This window comes from Mauremys mutica, chromosome 6 (assembly GCF_020497125.1).
Source record: "Mauremys mutica isolate MM-2020 ecotype Southern chromosome 6, ASM2049712v1, whole genome shotgun sequence".
In the NCBI taxonomy this organism is placed as follows: domain Eukaryota; kingdom Metazoa; phylum Chordata; order Testudines; family Geoemydidae; genus Mauremys; species Mauremys mutica.
In genome coordinates this window covers 94,955,229-94,971,097 of record NC_059077.1, presented here as the reverse complement: position 1 = coordinate 94,971,097, position 15,869 = coordinate 94,955,229, and the positions used below count along the sequence as shown (strand labels likewise).

The 15,869-nt window shown below is 45.0% G+C and overlaps 1 protein-coding gene across 1 annotated transcript in view; it reads right to left on the bottom strand.

Annotated features, from left to right (window-relative positions):
- GCNT1 (glucosaminyl (N-acetyl) transferase 1) overlaps positions 1 to 722 on the bottom strand; it is a 58,969-nt gene extending 58,247 nt beyond the window's left edge. The window contains exon 1 of the mRNA XM_045022110.1: positions 691 to 722. The gene's annotated coding sequence lies outside the window, so the exon portion shown is untranslated. The remainder of the gene's footprint in view (positions 1 to 690) is intronic.
- Positions 723 to 15,869: the final 15,147 nt, after the last annotated feature.

Genomic DNA, 15,869 nt, shown 5'->3' with positions numbered 1-15,869 from the left:
GTTTGTGGGATATGTCATAAATTATGAAACTTCAGTGAACTTTTGTCAAAAATCCTTAATGAACATCAAGTAGTGCAAATAATAAACATAACAAAACTGCCAAGTCTTGATATCCATTGCATCCTAAACCACAACATGGTACCATAAGGATGTGAAACACTTGCCTACAAGTGCTGAGTGCACACATTTGTGCTGCACTGGGCACGCACACATCTAGATGTGAGATTTCTGCCTGTTGCCTTTGCTGCAGAGTGTTGAATGGTGTGGGAAGAAGCCATCATTTGTGGTTGTAGGAGTGAAGGAGAGTCCCAGTATTAACTGTTTTGAGTATCCTGTGGAAGGGAGAACGGAAGGATAATGCTGCTCCCCATACACATTTTTCTCCATTTAGTTGGGGATTGGTCCTGCTTTGAGGAGGCTGTTGGACTAGATGACCTCCTGAAGTCCCTTCCAACCCTGATATTCTATGACTCTATGAGCTGCAGGACCTAGCTGGGTTGGGTTGCTTGGCCAGAAGACTATGGCAACATGTTCTCCATCAATCCTGTTTTTGCATGACTAAGTTTCTGTCCTTCTCTCTTTCAGCAAGGAGAACTTCCATCACTCTGTGTGGTTTGTTTGTTTTTTTTATTCCTTCTTCTGGGATGCCAACAAGAGTTCCATATTCATTTCATCCTTGGTCTTCCTTACCTGCTCTGCATTCTGCAACTGATAATAGTCCTTGGAGACTCTGTGGCATCAGGTATAGGAACTGAGAAAAAGAACCAATATTTATTGTAGTAATTCAAGTCTCCATGGCCACAAAAATAAAATATTACTTTCCCCTCAATTTTGGAATATGATCCAATAGCCTCTTGCCAGTCTGGGAAAATTTGAAAATGGTAGGACACCTCCCACTTCTATTTTCCCCTTTGTGTAGTAACACTGTTCTAATCCTAGGCTGTTGGTGTGATGGTCAGATGGCTGGGTGGGTGGGCAACAGGTTTGGGCATTAGGACTGAGTGTTTCCATGGGGCAGATTAATAATTGCTGCATCTCTTCAAGTTTCTCTTATGTTGGAGGATGTTGCCCTGATAAAAGTCCCCAAGAGGCACAGAAGGGGCTTGTTAAAAAGGCTATGGGCAGACCAGAAAGTTGTGCAGTGATATTCACCAGAATGCCTCTCCTCCCCCTCCCTTCCCCTCCCCCCAAGAAGTGCTGCTGGACTGGAAGGGCAACTCTATCTATTATAGACAGCCCCAAGTAGATTTTTGCCTTGCAATGTGCCAAAATAGAGCATTATCTTTGTCTTAAATTCTTGCTTATCACCTGCAAGCATGCACAAAGTGCATAGAGTTCTACTGTAATTGTTCTGAACCTAGGGGGTTAATGTTTTGAGTCTGATTACAGCTTGCCAAGGGCCTTACAATCTCTATGCATTTTCAGTGTCTTACTTTGGGAAATGCACTTAAAGTGCTAAGCTGCATGAAAGTGTCAAACTGTGAAGCAAAGTATTTTTTATACTGCATTATTTTTCCTTTAACTGACATTTTAGTAAACACATCTGCACTTCAAGGTTTCCTTATTTAAAACCACAGCAGTGCCACTAGCTTGACGTGCGCATGCAGATGACAGTCAGCTGGCGTATGAGGAGCATGGAACAAAGGAAGATGGGGGTGGGTTCCACCATGATAGATGGCTGTAGGTAATAAGCCCCATAAAGCAAAAATTTCCTGGTGTAGATGTCATTTTAAGCCTGGAGAAAAGGGGAGAGGCTAGAAGCTGTGCAAGATCAGAATGGCTTTTAGCTTACCACCCCCTAAAATGGCAGCATTTGACACCAGAAGAAAGAAGTTTGTTGAAACTACTCCATGATCAGTCTTATTGTAACATAGGACATAATACAGGCAGAGCTATAATATTGGCTGTCTGCCTGTGTTCCCAGAGCTGCCTGTTCTTGCTGGGCTATCTCAGGCATTTGTGAGAGAAAGATCTTGACTTTCAGGTCAAATCTTCTCCTCAAAGTCCTGGTCAGGGACTATGGTCTCCTAATGCCTTCAGCACTGTCCACAGCATTTTGGGATTCAGTGGTATCCTCCCTAGCAAAAGTTCAGTGCACCTCCTCTAAGGCCAGGTACTTTGAGCATTGCCAGTGGTCCTATTTGTCCTTTTATTTTACAATCCTGCTAGAACTCTGTCCCTTTGTTATGGGGTGTCCTGGGAGTGACTCTGTTTTAGTAATTTGCTTTGCTATATATTCATATTTATGCATGGCGGTGGTTGCTGTTAAGGCAGGACTGAACAGTCTCCCATCCCCACATAGCAAAGAAATCCAAGACCTTTGCATGGTTCATTGTGGCCATGTGGCAGATATATGAAACATGGCTGTTGTAACACTGCTATAATGCTCCAGTAGTGAGTAATTGCAAATGAGTGTTCCTGGCTGCACACCAGGGAAGTGACATCTGGTCAGTGTGGCCCCAGAACAATAGAGGGTGTACAGGTAAACAGACAGGTCAGTCCCAATGTATAGTATTGCAGTGTGGGATAGCAGAAGAAGGATTGAAAAAATAATCAATAGAGATGCAGCCACACAAGCTCCCCAATCCCCCTCCCTCCACTCTTTGGAAATGAACGTAACCATTTTCACTGGTTTCAATGTGATTATCCAATTCACACTAAATGGCCAGTTAACTCAGAAGAAAAATTGCCATGTGGATAGAAACCATTTTAATTTAAAAAAATCCGCTATTAGTGCAAAATAAACCCCATGTAGACAAATCCTAAAATCAGATGTTAGTGTTAAGGGTTAAGTGATACTGCTCCGGCTAAAAGATTTTTAAATTTATATATAAACTGGTCCAGTTAACTCTGAGAGGATGAATAGCTAAAAAGCTAAACAGATGCTTTTCTTTTCTCACTTCCCCTTTCACAGAAAAACCTAAGGGCTTTTATTTAAAACATATCATGTTTCTTATTAAAAAAAGAACTTCCCCTGGTCTTAATGAGCTCTCAGCTAGCACAGAACCAATGCACAGAGTCCTGCACACATACACAGCCCTGGCACACACCCTGTATTGCATGGGGAAGGAAAATAGCTGGAACACGCCTGCTCTATCTCCAGCTGGTGTTTGGCCTGTAGGCTGTTCTCACATATATTGAGGCTGGCGCTGACAGAACAGGAAGCACCTTTCTGCTGTACTGAGAGACTTTCAGGCCTTAATTCCTTAAACTGGTGAAGCAACTTGTCCCCCAACAAGGAGTCAGAGGAGGACTGTAGCACAATGGTTCTCAAACTTTTGTACTGGTGACCCCTTTCACATAGCAAGCCTCTGAGTGTGACCCCCTTATACATTAAAAATACTTTTTTATATTTAACACTATTATAAATGCTGGAGGCAAAGCAGGGCTTGGGGTGGAGGCTGACAGCTCACAACCCCCTCCCCCCCATGTAATAACCTCACAACCCCCTGAGGAGTCCAGACCCCCAGTTTGAGAATCCCTGCATGAAAAGCAATTAACCAGGGCTTTAATAAGATGTGAGTTAAAGTATGCCACTACCATTCTGTTCCTTGGCATATGTTAGATCAGCTTAGTCTCCCTGTCACAGGGTGGTCTTCTGAGTTCCCTCAGGCCTTAACTGCAGACCACAACCATTCCAGGCCTCCTTGATCTCCCCTGTCTTATTGTACTTTACATTTACAGTAAGTTGCCAGCTCCCCATTTGCATCTGGGGAACGTTATAGCCCTACCTGCTTCTGCTTTCCTTCAGGCTCCCAACTCTCCCGCCTATACGTACGTACATACATGTGCGTGCGTGCATGCGTGTGCACTGAGGATACTTCCATCCCTTGAGCCCAGGTGACCAGACAGCCTAAGATTAGGGGCTTTGCCTTATATAGGCAACTATTCTTTCTCCTGCCACCCTAAGGTTTTCACACTTGCTATTTGGTCACCCTAAATTAGCTCCTCAGATGAATCCCCATTCAGTTAATTGTTTTCCTGCCTGTCTTTCAATCAGGTTTAGTGGCAGGGTACTGAGTTGGCTCCTGAGTCAGCATACTGGTATACTCCCTTAAAAAGCTCTGTGAGAGTCTAAATGATGTAGTTAAGGGATGTAATCAGAGGGAATCTTAATTAAGGTTAATGGTGGCTAGGCTTTAACTAGTTTTTACAAAATCTACAATATACAATGAGCAAAATTAAAGAATCCAAGTAATTCAGACTGATTATTACATTTGATAAAAAGGCAAATTTGCCTCATGTTCAAAGCAAGTTTAGTACATAGGAAACATGCTGCATTAACCACACAGTCAAGTCCAGAATATTTTGGAATGAGTTCAGAAAGACTGACCGGCAATTAGGTGCATCTAGAATTGAAGTTAAAGGCTGGATCTAGAAATGGAATGGATTTTGTTGCATCTAGAATTGACAATGGACAGATGTAGTTTGTAAACTGGGACCCTTTCACTGTGCCAACTAGATTGTTTTGTTACATTAAAAACCATGAGTTACTGATTGCATTTTGGGAGACAAGCATATCTAGGGTTAACAAATTCATTAGTAACGAATGACACTTTTGAAAGAGCATAGTGAACAGTTCAGCAGCAGCAAAAATAATGTTTTCCACTGTAATTAAAAAGGTTGGGATTTTGAGGTTTATGTACAAAGGCTGCTGCAATGCTTTTATGTCAGCATAGAAACGAGTCACAAAGTGATCAGCTTTCCTAACTCTGATGGGAAGTGAGACATTTGCAGTCCTGAAAGACTTGTTTTTCCTTAGTGTGACACGACCTTAAAAAGACTTGACCAAAGTGCTAAACTAAAAATAACAGTGCTGCAAACAAACTTCCTTGCTGAACAATGTTAAATCAACAAGGGAAAGTACATCTGATTTTTTTTCTGAATAGTCTTAAAGCTATTTGACCAGTTATTTTTAGTAATCATCTGTGAGAAGCCCTTGGGAATCACAAATCCAGAACTGAGCAGGGCTGCAGGATATTGATCAAATATGAACTCAACCTGAAAGTACAGGGGCTAGAGATGCTGTTTGAATCCACCAGTAAAAACTTCTCATGGTGTGTGGGAGCACCTCTGTCTTACATAAAGGAAAGAAGACACAGTCCACAGGCAGGGAAGATACCAGGAGACAGAAAATATCATATTGCCTCTATATAAATCCATGGTATGCCCACACCTTGAATACTGTGTGCAGATGTGGATGCCCCATTGCAAAAAAAATATTGGAATTGGAAAAGATTCAGAAAAGAGCAACAAAATGATTAGGGGTATGGAACGGCTTCCGTATAGGAGCGATTAATAAGACTGGGAATTTTCAGCTTGGAAAAGAGACTACTTGGGGGGCATAACAAACAAAGTTGTAATAATTGTGGTTTATCCTCCCTTGACACAATGGCCTCTTGGCAAAGGGTCCCCTGTTCTTTAGTCTCAGACCTGACAAACTCACTACATCAGACATTGCTTATAGGGAATTTATCTATAAAGGGTAACATAAGATCTCTATTGAAAACTTGTGACTTACTGATCATAATCACAGCATGATGTGTGTACAGATAATATTTAAGGAATAATATAACTATTGAAGTTTTATGCTTTTATGGCCATAAGGTTAAAAGGAGTCACCAGGAATAATATTTCTCTGTGACAACCTATTCATGCAGGAGGGAGTTGTCATCCCTTTTTGGTCAGAACAGTCAATGGAAAACCATCCAAGACAACTGCAAACAATCAAGCCATGTAGAGGTTTTTTTGTTTTGTTTTTAAAAAAGGATCATAATAAGATGGGGGATCGCCCTGTCTATGAATAAAGACAAAAGACTGTGTTTTAGTATAGCACAGAGTGGGGAGAGGGACTCTGTATCCATTCACTGAGATGTTTTGTTGAGGGCGGCAGGGGTGCTGAAACAATGTGTATGGTTGGGGTGCTGAGAGTCATTCAACCAAACTGTAAACCTTGTATGTGATGGAAACCTCTTTAAGCCGGGGGTGTGGTACCCACCCCTCCAGTTCTAGCACCTCTGAGTGGGGGTGTTTTTCATGAAAGATTAGATCCTGCTTTCTGTGAAGTCAGTTAGCTCTCCAGCAGACTGAACTTTGGGAGAAAACATACTTTCATAGATGATAAAGGTAACTATAAGTATAGGCCCTTGGTTACAATATAAACCATGAACATCTGTTTCTATAACTCTCGCTTCTAGTGGAATCTTTCTTAAATAAACCTTCTTTTGGTTTATTATAAGTGCTCACGAGTGTTGTTTTATACAAGAGCAGTGGTTTGAGGTAAAACTGGTTAAGTGGGATACACTGCTCCTTTGGGGGCAAAGGATCTGGGATTTCTGTGAGAAGCCAGCGTCAAGGCTGGATATCACAGGCGAACGCTTCTAGGGGACTTGAGGATGGGGGTACACCTATTGTTAACCACCAACGTAAAGTATGGGCTGGCATAACCCAGAAGAGTGTTTGAGTGGCTAACAGGCTGGTGGTATTAGTGAACTAACACCCAGTTACCACAAACAGGATGCCCTCATATACAGCAGAAGCCTTTGTTCGTAAGTGAAATAAAGCATAGGTTCTTTGATGTAGTTTCAGCAAGCTTTCACTTCCTCCACCCACAGAGAAAAAATGAGTGTTTAGTTCTTTACTTGATAGTTTGTCACATCAGACAAGCAGCTCCAGCATTCATGCTGCCTCTTGGAATAAAGAGTAAGTAATTTAAGAAGACAGCATAAGACTCTTGGAGCTACCTTGTCTGGCATTAAAAGATTATCAGGTAAAGAACTGAAAAAATCAGTTTATTCTCCCCTGATGAAGGGATTCAAATGACACATATAGAAGCTAATATCCTATTTCATTACAGAACGGTACAAAAAATCGATACTTGTACTATTGTTGAATATATTCTTGTTTTTATGTTAGCTAGATGTTCATTCTGGCTTCTCAAGTCCTAATTGCATTAGGGATCTTGCTAATTAGAATTTAAGCTTCTGAAGGCTGTTCCGTTTTTGCTGAATATTTAAATTCTGACAGGAACTCATTTCCAGTATGGTTCAACAGTTCAGTACACTGCAGGGGTCATTCAAGTAGAACCATGAACAACAAATACAAATACCTTATTATAGTCTTCATTGCTTTCCTATTTTTCTAGTGGTTTGCTGTCCCTGTCCATCACTGGCATACAGTTTAGCCTTAGAATCCTTCATAAGATTAAACTAAAAGTCATTTCTAGGCCCAGTTCACAGAGAAGATCATCCTATGGGCTATTGTGACCTTTCTTATCAGTAGAACTGCAAGTGTCTGGTTTCACTTCTTTAATGCATAATCATACGATCGTTCTGAGTCACTTCATACTTAAGGCTCAGTTCTGCAATCTTACAGTGAGATTTATATATGAGTAGCCTCACTGAATTCAATGAGACCCATCACAAGAATAACTGCTACTTAGGGCAGGTCTATGCTGAAAAGTTAAGTCGACCCAACTATATCACTCAGGGGTGTGAAAAATCCGGCCTGTATAGACAGTGCTAGGTTGATAGAATTCTGTTGACCTAACTACCACCTCTAAGGGAGATGGATTAACTACAGCAACTGGAGAACCCCCTCCAGCTGCTGTAGTGGGTGTCTACACCAGGGCAGGATTAACTTTTTGTGGGCCCGGCGTCAAACGTATTTGTGGCCCCACCCCGGGGAATGATTGTAAAAGGGTCTGGGGGTAAAAGCACAGTGGGACAGGAGCTAGGGTTGGTCTCTGGAGCAAGGGAGGGGTCAGGGGTAAACTACAAGGGCAGTAGGGCTGGGGAGGGGCGTAAACAGGATCCCCCCCCCCGCCCACATAGAGCGGGTACCTACCTGGTTCTAGCCCATTCTCTTTGTCTCTCTCTGCACTGAGCTGCCCCTGCTCCCACAGCAGCAGGACAGGTTCTCTTCCAGCCCTCTGGGGTGGGTGTTGGGAGTGGGAGGAGCAGAGGCTAATGTGGTTACTCCTATAACTGGACATGTAGTTTCCAGTCAGCACTCAGGTCCCGTTTTCTACTGGAGTTTCCAGTCTAAAACTGGATACCTGGCAACAGGGCTGCCAGAAAAGCCTGAGGCAGGAAGAGGGGCAAGCAAACATTTTTTAAAGTAAGAGGGCTAAGCCTTAAGGGGAGGAACAAGTGGTGGGTGGGCTAGGGAGTGGAGAGGAGCTAGTGGGCAGGGCCAAGTCTGCTGTACTGCCCAGGTAGGTTGGAGACCGTGGGGATCAGCTGACACTCTATCTAGGGCCGGTGCAAGGATATTTTGCACCCTAGGCGAAACTTTCACCGCCCCCCCCCGGGACATTGTTTATTATAAATTTTCAAAAATGAATCCAGTGGAGTCACATCTTACTGCTGCCGGCCTGGGGTTCCGTTCACTCAGCTGCCAGCTGGCGACTCCGCTCAGCCTCCTGCCATTCACCCAGGCCAGCACAAGGCTGAGTGGGGCCGGTGGCCGAGATCCTGGCTGGCAAGGGGCTGGCAGCCGGAACCCCAGACTGGCAGCGGGCTGAGCAGGGCTGGCGGCCGGGACCCCACTGGCAGGAGCCAGCCCACTGCTGGCCCTGCTCAGCCCGCTGCCGGCTGAGTGAACAGAACCCCAGGCTGGCAGCAGGCTCAGCGGCAGCCGGGACCTGCAGCCTGCCATTAAAAAATAATCGGCTTGTGTGCCACCTTTGGCATGCATGCCGTAGGCTGAGGACCCCTGTTCTAGTGTACACTGTGTATATTGTACTTTATGGTCATTTTCACTATACGCGATTTTCCTCTTACATGGTGACTTTAGAACCTAACCCCCGTGTAAGATGTGACTCCACTGTAGTGTAAAAAAAATGTTGGGGTACTGCTTTTTTGGCACCCCCAAATCTTGGCGCCCGAGGCGGTCGCCTAGTTCGCCTAGTGGTTACACTGGCCCTGACAGTATCCCCAGCCCAGCTGACGTGACAACCAGTGGTGGATTTAGAGTTAGTGAGGCCCCCCCAGCCCTGTGCTCAGCTTCATTTTTGGGGCTCCTCCTTGGGACCCAGCCAAGAAAAAGAACATTCTTTCTTATCTCCCCCGCCCCTGTTTTTCATTCTTTTTTTCCTTCATCCTCCTATAAGTAATAGCAAGTAAATGAAAATAAAGTGAGGTACCTTGATTGTTCTTGTCGTCTAATTTATTTTTCCACAGACCACTTGAAAATCACTGGGGGTCTCGACGGACTACTTAATGATCTTTCCAAATATTGTAAAAAAATGTTTGGGTGCAGGGTCTGGCCAGGAGCTAGGGCGAGGGAGGGGGCTCAGGGTTGGGGCAGGTTGTTGGGGTGTGGAGTGCTTACATGGGGCAGCTCCTGTTTGGTTCTCAGGATGTGGGTGGGGTGCAGGAGTCAGGGCAGGGGGCTGGGTGTGTGTGAGGGGGGTGCAGGTTTCAGGGAAGGGGCGGTGGGGGCATGAGGAGGGATGCAGGGGTCAGGGCTGGGGAGGTGTGAGGGGAGTGCAGGGGTTGGGACAAGGGGCTGGGTGTGTGTGTGGGGGTGCAGGAGTCAGGACAGGGGGCTCAGGGTATGTGAGGCAGGTGCAGGGGGCTGGGAGTGTGTGAGGGTGCAGTGGTCAGGGTGGGCAGGGGGTTGGGGTGTGGGCTGGAGTCGTGGGGGTATGCCCCAATTCCAGCCCCTTCCCCAAGGCTTCACCCCTGCCTCTTCTCCTCCTCCTCCCCAGAGCTGCTGCAGCTCTCTCCTCCTCCCCCCGCTGATCCAGCTGATTGGTGGCAGGGAGGAGGGGAGGGAACATAGCACGCTGGCGAAAGAGGTGGGGGAGGAGCCAGGCTGCTGCTGGCAGAGGCTGCCACAGAGCCCCAGCAGCCCACAACGTCAAGCTCCTCTGACCCCTCAGGAGAGAGTGGGGGGTGGAGAAGAGTGGGCTGGGGCCCCTTCTGACCGTGGGCCCAGAGCCAGTGGCACCATTGTAAATCCAGTATTGGTCTACGCTGAAGCACTACCCCAGCGCAGATGTAGTTCTGCAGCTGTGTTGCTGTCATGTTTTAAATGTAGACATATGTGAGTTCTGAGTTATTCTTCTTCCACTCGGCTACTTAATCAGCAGTTCTTCACCCTTTTCACTTTAGCTTTCATATAAACATCTGCCAGAAGATTAGCAAAATGAAATATTTTAAATTAGAGCAAATTAAAATGAATGGATTTCCTGAACATTCTGAACCATTGCCAGGTTAATATCAGCCTGTTCATGCTGAGTGAGTGCCATATCTGTATGAGTAACCAGTCATATTTTTAAATAGATAACATAGTGTGCATATGTAACACTGACACACCCTGGTCGTCAGTAGGCGGGATTGAACCTGGGGCCTCTGGAGCTTAGTGCATGAGCCTCTACTGCATAAGCTAAAAGTCAACTGGCTGCCAAGCAGATATATATATATCGCCACTAGATGGGACGGAACACCACACCCAGATAGCGTGTGGGTTACACAGAAGTCACTACCAGGGAAAGTCCTTCAGAACATTCCTGATAAAGTTACTTGGCAGATTAGCATTCACTCATCCTGCAACCACACATGCAAGTAGCTTCATAAATGAGAGTAGTTCCATTGACTTCAATGCAGCTACTCATGAGCTTGTCAATATATGATGGTATATTATGACAAAAGCCTGTGTTCAAAGGCGATATAGGACATTTTCTCTGTGGTTTTAATAAGTTAAATGTGTTTGCAGGATCAGACTCATAATCTTATATACCAGGGGTCAGCAATCTTTCAGAAGTGGTGTGCCGAGTCTTCATTTGTTCATTCTAATTTAAGGTTTCATGTGTCAGTAATGCACTTTAACATTTTTAGGTGGTCTCTTTCTATAAGTCTATAATATATAACTAAACTATTGTTGTATGTAAAGTAAATACGTTTTTTAAAATGTTTAAGAAGCTTCATTTAAAATTAAATTAAAATGCAGAGACCCCCAGATCGGTGGCCAGGACCCAGGCATGAAAATCAGCTCGCATGCCACCTTTGGCACGCGTGCCATAGGTTGCCTACCCATTATATACATTAAAATAGAAGAATTTGTTTGTAGAGAGAGATGAGCCTATGCACACAAACTTGGATGCAGAGCCATACTATGGCTAAATACAGGAGTGTTTGGATCTGCTCATGATAGAGCAAGAACCTAGTTGTTGAATTCGGGTCCATATTCAACTAATTGAAGACTAAGGTTATTTGGGACCAGGGTCTTAGGTAGGGCTGAGTTCTAATTCTAAGAATAAATAATTTACAATTGAATAAGAACAAAAGCTGGTACAATAACTTTTACACATGATTTTGCTTTGCAACTGTTGGCATTATTAAACCAGCTTGAATAAGAACCTTGGGATTTGGCCCTAAAACCCACAATACTGAAGATGTTGAAGTTTCTGGAATTGCATCCCACTTGTTTGCCTAAAACTTCAGGGAAATCAGAGTTGTATGATATTCAACTCAGCCTCCATGTGAGTTAGCTCTTCCAAGTATACACGTCACCTTTAATGCATCGTCTTCAATTTAGCAGTGTCTTTTCAAAAATGAAATGTGAACTATAACCCTTCAAGAGAAGAAGCTAAACAAATATATTCATTGGCTCTGTAACTATATTTTGGCTGCTTGGCTTAGTTTTTTGTCAAAATTTTATCAGCCTTACAGTGTGTGAGGTTGGGAGTTTCTGTATATGTATATGCACATATATCTGGTTAATCAGGACCAGACGAACACAAGAGCTGCAGCCCAGGGCCTTTGATTTTGATGCTCCCCACTCCCCCAAATATATATATATCACTTACTCAGCTAATTAAAGACATAGCACCATTATGTTTTACTATCAGTTATGTGCCAAAATTAAAATGTCTGTTGAACTTTAATTCAGCTTTACAATTAGTATATCACTTTTTAAAAAAACAGAACTGAAATAAAGGTAATTTAGCAGTGGAGTGTTTGGTACCAGGCATGGATGGTGGCAAAACAATAAAGGGAAGGAACTGAATATGCAAAAAGGGGGGCCCCCCATCAAACTTCATCTAGCCCTGACATTTTAAGTACATTCCTGTTAACCAAAATCCACTGGGACATTTAACATGCCCATGTCACTTAATAAACTTCTGACACATTTTTAAGATCTAGATTCTTCTGTCAATTTCTGTGTAGATTTCCCTGTCTTTCTGTTCATCCTACCTATTAGTTATTATGGTGATCGATACTGCTGCAGAAAACTGCTAACTGCTTCCCCATTAAGATTTGGTTTGCAGGGGAAGGTACCCAAGTTGATGTCATACAATTTTGTTCTTCTCCATTTCCATATAAAGGATGGAGGCTCCTCTGCTTGATATATACACTTTCTATTTCTTTGTTACTCTCCCTCTCCTCCATCCTTTTTTCTCCCTACCCCATTGCACCCATTAATCTGGTTTTATTGGAGAAGCGTTATCAAAGAGGGTTTTAGAATGTGCCCTGAAACTGAGATTCTGGATTAGCCTGATTTCCTCTGCAAACTTGTTTGACAGTCCGACCCCTTGGACCAATGATGCTTTGTTTCCAGGTCTCTCAGAGCTTCATTCTGAATTGTATTGACCCAGAGAAGCATAGCTTTCTTGGTACATTGTCGATGATGCAGTGAATGAGGACCCAGCTACAACACTACTGGGGGAGAGGCTTTCAGTTGAATGGGAGGACAATGACTCAACTGGTTCTTCAAAGAGTTTTCCCTCTTTCAACCACCACTTTATTTTTGCCCAGGTTGAGTCTGAACCAAATGTTTTTATTCCAGTTGCTGACCACCTCTAGACACTGTGGTATCCTTCTGGTGGTGATGGCTGTGCCTATGGAGAAGGAGATATTCAAAACTTTTAACAAGTGTAAGCGTGGGAGTTGTCCCGCTATTGTGGGGAACTTTCCTGGCTTATACACTACCCCAGTGAAATGGGCTAATGAAAGGATCCGAGTCCTCGCTCCCACTTCCTTTACCCAGAGTCCTGCCTGACCTCAAGGGCTCCCCTTCCACTGTCCTGTGTGGCAGAGTCCTCGTAACCCCAACAAGGCTGGGCACAGGATTCCTGGGGGGCTTGACCCCCAATCTTGTTGTGGTCACTTAGGGCACGGGCTAGGGTGTCCCCACTCTGGGGTGCACTCTCTGCACCGGATGCTTCCCTGACCCACTGATCATTACATACAGTTCAAAGCAAATAAAATTTATTAAACAGCAATCAATTTTAAAAAATAAGGAAAAAATGAGAGAGGTTAAAGGAAAACTCATAACCCCACTCTGTGGCATGGGGAAACCACAAGCAGTGTCTCTGGAATGTCAGGGAAGTTAAGTCTGTTCCTCACAAGTCCCAAGCCTCTTCCTCAGGCCCTGGCTGTGCTGCAGGGATGCTGTGGGTCAAACACTTGGTGGCCACATGCACTCAGGCTTTAGGTGGCAGGACCCTTCTTCCCAACGTCACCCTCACCCCACTGGGGTTACTATCCCCCTCCAAGTCTATCCTGCAAGGCTTCTTGGCTGGGGGCATCTCCCTGTGCTGGGCCTGCTGCCCAGGGTCCCCCCTCGCTCTCCCCAGCTGCTCACCGTACCCGGCTATGGACTGCTCCAGCTCCATTCTGCCTCAGCTCCAGCTCCACTCTGCCTCAGTGCTGCTGCTGTTCTGCCTTCAGCTCCCTGGGCTGCTTCTCTGGCCCCTCTGGCTCTGGTTGCTGCAGCTCTCCTCCCTGGGCTGCGTCTGTGACTCTGCTCCCAGCACTGACCTGCTTCCTGGGCTGCTTTTCTGGCCCCTCTGGCTGGCACGGCTGTGTTACCCAGCTCAGGTTGGGCCCCCTCTCTCTCCTTAGCTTGGCCCCAGGCAATTCCAGCTCATACGGAGGATGAGACCCCCCGACTCCCTGATTAGCCTGCCCACCCTGTCAATCCAGTTGACCTGGAGCACTGGCCTATCCCCATTGCTCCTGGAGACTGTCAGTCTCAGGGTCCTGATTTCCTATCGACCCTTACCCTTTCTTTTGGTACTGGGAGCTAGACAACCAAAATACCCCCCACTGAGTTTTAGTAAGGGGACAACAGTCCCCATACACAAGTAATCAAACCATGGAGCTCATTACCACAAGATGTCATTGTAGTCAATATCCAAAGACTGATTGGATACTTACATTGATAACAAGAATATCCAGAATTGTTATAGTTAATGCCAACAGAATATTGGAAGGGATATAAAACCTCATGCCTCAGGTTTTACATCAATCTTTAACTATTAGGGATTAGGATGAAACCTTCATTTTTCTTGATCATCTTCTCCGGTATCTAGTGCTGGCTATTGTTGGAGACAGGACAATGGACAAGAAGGACCATGGATCTAGTATGGCAACTGCTATGTAAAGCCCTGCATCTCTTCTCTACAGTAGGGAAATTTCTCACTGTTGCTAGCAGTGGTTTGGCTCCAAAAGTGTTAGGGCTCCCAATATTGCTAGCATAGATGGGCTGCAGGCTGCTGCTGGCATTTTAAGCATCATGTCATTCAACACTGATCAGAATAGGACTGACATGATGCTTAAAATGCCACTGTCACCGATGGTGTCACACTTCTAGATATGCTACGCTGTTCACTTCCTTCGGCTAATCAACAGCAGTTAACCTCCCAAGTTATCAAGACCTCAGAATTCAAGCCCTTCCTACAAGCCCTTGCTCTGGGTTACCTCATCAATAACTCCTACATTTACCTACATTTACTTTCCACACCCCACAAATAACTGCTCCATGAATGATTCCAGGCCCCCTATTACAGTAACTCCTTACTTAATGTTGTCGTTATGTTCCTGAAAAATGTGACTTTAAGCAAAATGATGTTAAGCAAATCCAATTTCCCCATAAGAATTAATGTAAAGGGGAGTGGGGGGTGGGGGGGCTAGGTTCCAGGGAAATGTTTTTCACCAGACAAAAGACTATATTATATATATGTATTGTGGCAGAGTTCTGACCTTGCTCCAGTGGGTCCTGCGCGTCTAGGCGGTTTTTGCTAGCCTCAGTGGCTCACTATGACCCTCCACGTAGCCCTTCTCTCTCTAGGGCCAGGGTTACAGTCTACTGAGCCCTTTTCATCATAGGCTGCAAGGAGGTTGGTGAGAGAACTCCCACAGTCTCTGTTCAGCCTCCTGTCCTGACAGGGACCTGACTTCCCCTTCCAGGAGCTGTTCCTGTAGTGGTGGGTTGGGGGGAACCTGGGCTCACCCTCTGCTCCGGGTTCCAGCCCAGGGACCCTAGTAGTAGCAGCAGCTGTTGGCAGCCAACCTTTCACTGCCAGAGTTGCTACATTTCCCTGGGCCACTTCCCCACAGCTCTCCTGCTTCTCCCTTCTTCACCCTTACCTTAGGGCTTCTTTAATGATGGTTTGAGGGTGTCTTCAGTAACCAACCCTTCAGCTGCACTTCCTCTCCTCTGGCTCCCTAGCTCTCCTCTGCCTGACTGGAGTGAGACCTTTTTATAGTACCAGCAGGGCCTTAATTAGTCAGGTGGTCACATTAACTGAATAGCCTCACCTGACTCTTTACAGCTTAATTAGAGTCAGGTGTTCTCATTAGCCTGGAGCAGCCCCTGCTCTGGTCAGTCAGGGAACAGAAAACTGTTAATCCAGTGGCCAGTATATCTACCTTCTGCTATTCTGCTGTACCCACCTGGCCTGGGTCTATCACAATATACACAGTATAAGTTTTAAACAAACCATTTAATACTGTACACAGCAATGATGATTGGTTGAGGTGGAGGAGTCAGAGGGTGGGATATTTCCCAGGGAATGCCTTATTGCTAAATGATGAACTAGAACTCGGCTGAGCCGTCAAGGGTTAACACGTTGTTAA